Genomic DNA, 3,284 nt, shown 5'->3' with positions numbered 1-3,284 from the left:
TGCCCCGAGAAGCTGTGGCTGCCCCATCCCTGGAGGTGTTCAAGGCCAGGTTGGACGGGGCTTGGAGCAACCTGGGCTGGTGGGAGGTGTCCCTGCCCAGGGCGGGGAGTTGGAACTAGATGGTCTTTAAGGTCCCTTCCAATCCAAACCATTCTGTGATTCTATGATCCCTCACTGGGCACAGAAGTAGGGTTCATGCAGCCCAGCCACACACTCAACAGAGTTAGCCCTGTTGCGTGGCTGCACATCAGCTCACACCACCAGCACTCAGCATCACCAGTTTGATTCATGGAACCATCAAATCACCAATAACCCTTTCTTTGCCAAAAGGATTGTCAAGCACTGGAACAGGCTGCCCAGGGAAGTGGCTGAGGCACCATCCCTGGAGGAATTTAAAAGACATGTAGGGACATGGTTTAGTGGCGGACTTGGCAGTGTTGTATTTGCAGTTGGACATTATGATCTTAAGGGTCTTTTCCAACCTAAATGGTTCACTGATTCTATGGTCAGTCAGGGCGAGCAATGGGTTCACCCACCACCCATGAGGGGATGCCCCAGCTTTGCCCAGTGCCTCGCTGGGAGCTGAGCCAGAGAGCTCAGTGCTAGCTCCGTGTCCTCCCCAGCACTGCAGGGGGACAACCATCGTGGAGTGGAGTGGCATGGCATCACCCTCTGCCTCCAGCCACAGTGGTTCCCGCAGCGCTATGCGCGGGGCGGCAGCGAGGTGGGCAGCACCCACCGTATGGGCAGCTGCACGGGACAGGAGCGGTGACCTCCAGCAGTTGCACACGGGACAGGACGTGACGGGCCGGCAGAAGCCCTCACACACCTTGGCACCGCATCAGTCACCTCCCGTGTCTCCAGCGCCCAGAAGTGATGCCAAACCCGGGGCATTGCTCAGCCTTTGGCGGGATTTTTTTTCCAATCCTGCCCTACCTCCGGGGCTGCCAGCAGGAGCAGGACGGGCAGGCAGAGAGCCCACAGGGGCCGAGCCCGTGCCAGCCCCACTGTCCTCAGCCTGCTGGGGCTCACCTCTACCAAGGGTTGGGGACAGCAGCTGGGGACGCCAATAAGGCTCTGTCACCACCTGCCCTGCCCGGTCCCGCTCTGGGGCAGGGAAAGGCTGCAAAGAAGCAGCTTGGGTTTTCCCTTCTGCGTTAAAAGGCAGATGCTCAGAAAGCCCCAAAATGTTGCAAGCCACCTTTGCTGTTTTATTTGGGACATTTAAACATGGTGGTGGGGGGGTTGTGCCCTGGGGACAACCCTGGGGACAGCCACATGCCTGACTGCTTCTGTCCCCAGGCTGTGGCAACCCTTGGGGCAGCAAGCAGGGGGGCTCTGCAAGAGAAGGGGGAGGAAAAATCTCATCCCTGGGCTCCACCAGCACCAAGGGCAAATTTCTTTATCATTTAGTACCAGCAGGGAACTCAGGTGTTTGCTCTTCACTGCACAGGATTGAGCACCACTGCCCAGAGCCCTGCTTTGCTCATCTCCACACCCGCAGTCCTAGGCAGCGCCCAGTGTCCCAGTTCATCCCGTAACTGCTGGTCCCCAGGAAGGTGTCCAGCCCTGATGTCAGGACTTCAAGGCACTGGAAACCCCTGCCAGGGCTCACCGTGCTGTTGGCTGGTTACACCCCAAACACACACTTCTGGTCACAGCTGACTTTCAGCATCCCCTCAGGTCCCCCTACCTCCGTCAAGGACCAAGGCCACCATAGGTGTCCTCAAGGCCATTGCTCCTCTCCAGCCCCCAGTTCCTCTTGCAGGACCAACACTGGGGGCTGGTATCTCCACTTCCCCTCCCAGCTCCTCCCTTATTTTCTCACATCCACACCCCTCCTTTCCTTGCCTTAAATGGTTTCACTTGCACCCTCACCTTTCTCCTTTCCCTCTGCTCTCCCCATCCTCTCCTCCTATCTGCACCCCCCAACCTCCTCCCCACCTCATGCAGAGTCCCTGCAGGACACTGCCATGCTCCACCCTGGAGCATACAGCTGGTTTGGCTGAAAGCATCCCAGCAGATGGGGACCAGCATGATGTCCTGCAGCCAGACCTGTCCCAGCCCTGGGACCAGCCGTGTTTCAGATGGGGCAGCTAATAACCCCAGGAGGTCCCCAAGGCCGGTGTGGTGGTGGCTGGCACTGCAAGGGCTACCCGTACCCTGCCGTGTCGGAGGGGTCTGCGGAGGGCTGTCCCTTCCCAAGATGCTCTGAAGCAAATGGGATCTGCTCCCTTAACGGGGCAGCACATCCCAGACCCACCCCACATCCTTCCCTAACCCCGGAACCTCCCTTCTGGGCCCCCCCTTCTCTGCCCACCTCCCCAGAGAGTTTGCTGGATCGGAGGGGCTATGAAAATGGTTGGACCATCCCCAAATACCAGTAACTCCCTCCAGACCGCAGTAAACTGGGAAGGCGAACCAGTTTAGGGTTGTCCAGCCATGCCCCAGCTGCACCCTTCCCTGCTGCCACCAGGGAGCATCCTGGGGACATTTAATCAGGCTGTCTTCACCCTGGGTCCGTCTGAAACCCTCCAGGTATTGTGCCAGGCTTTGGGAAGATGCCGTTCCCTTTATGCCTAGTCCTTAGTGCCCTTGGTGTCCCCACAGCCAGATGTGACCCAGCCCTGCTTTGGATGGACAGGGTGCCTGCTGCCATGGTGGGGGCCCCCAGCCACTTGTCCCTGCCCTCCCCCATCTCTGCTGTCCCCATGCGGCACAGTGTGACAGCTCTGTGCCTTCCCTGGAGGAAGCATCACCCCAGAGCAGCTCCAGAGCAGCTGGGTCAGAACATGGGCTTCAGAGGGCAAATGGGGTTTGACCTGTTGACCCAATAACCTGCAAAGGAACAGCCATGGAAGAGGACGCTCCATCCTCCTCCTCGTACATGTCAACACAGGAAGGACACTCTTATATTTTTGCAGGGGAAGGCCACCACCTCCAGCCTGCCATGACCAAGGACCAGTAAGGGCCAGGACTGAGGCTGGCGGCGGCTTTTGCCACTCATCCCACCCAGATGTCCCCATCTCCTGGGGGTGGCAAAGATCCCAAAGGATCTGGGAACAAGGGGAGACGTGGGGGGTCCCATGCCTCCCAAGTGGGGGACTTCTGTGGCGAACAGCGAGACGGACGGAGGGACCATCCCCACCACCTGCTCCATGAGGGAGCCCACCCTTTCCGCAGGCTGGAAATGCCCCGGGATCCCACCGGGAGATGGTGGCCAGAGGCATCATTCCTGCCCGGCACCTGTAAAGCCTTCGGGGATCCCATGGGGTGGCAAAAGG

The sequence above is a fragment of the Charadrius vociferus genome, unplaced genomic scaffold, assembly GCF_000708025.1.
Source record: "Charadrius vociferus isolate BGI_N301 unplaced genomic scaffold, ASM70802v2 scaffold333, whole genome shotgun sequence".
NCBI lineage: Eukaryota > Metazoa > Chordata > Aves > Charadriiformes > Charadriidae > Charadrius > Charadrius vociferus.
Note: the sequence above shows the minus strand (reverse complement) of the source record.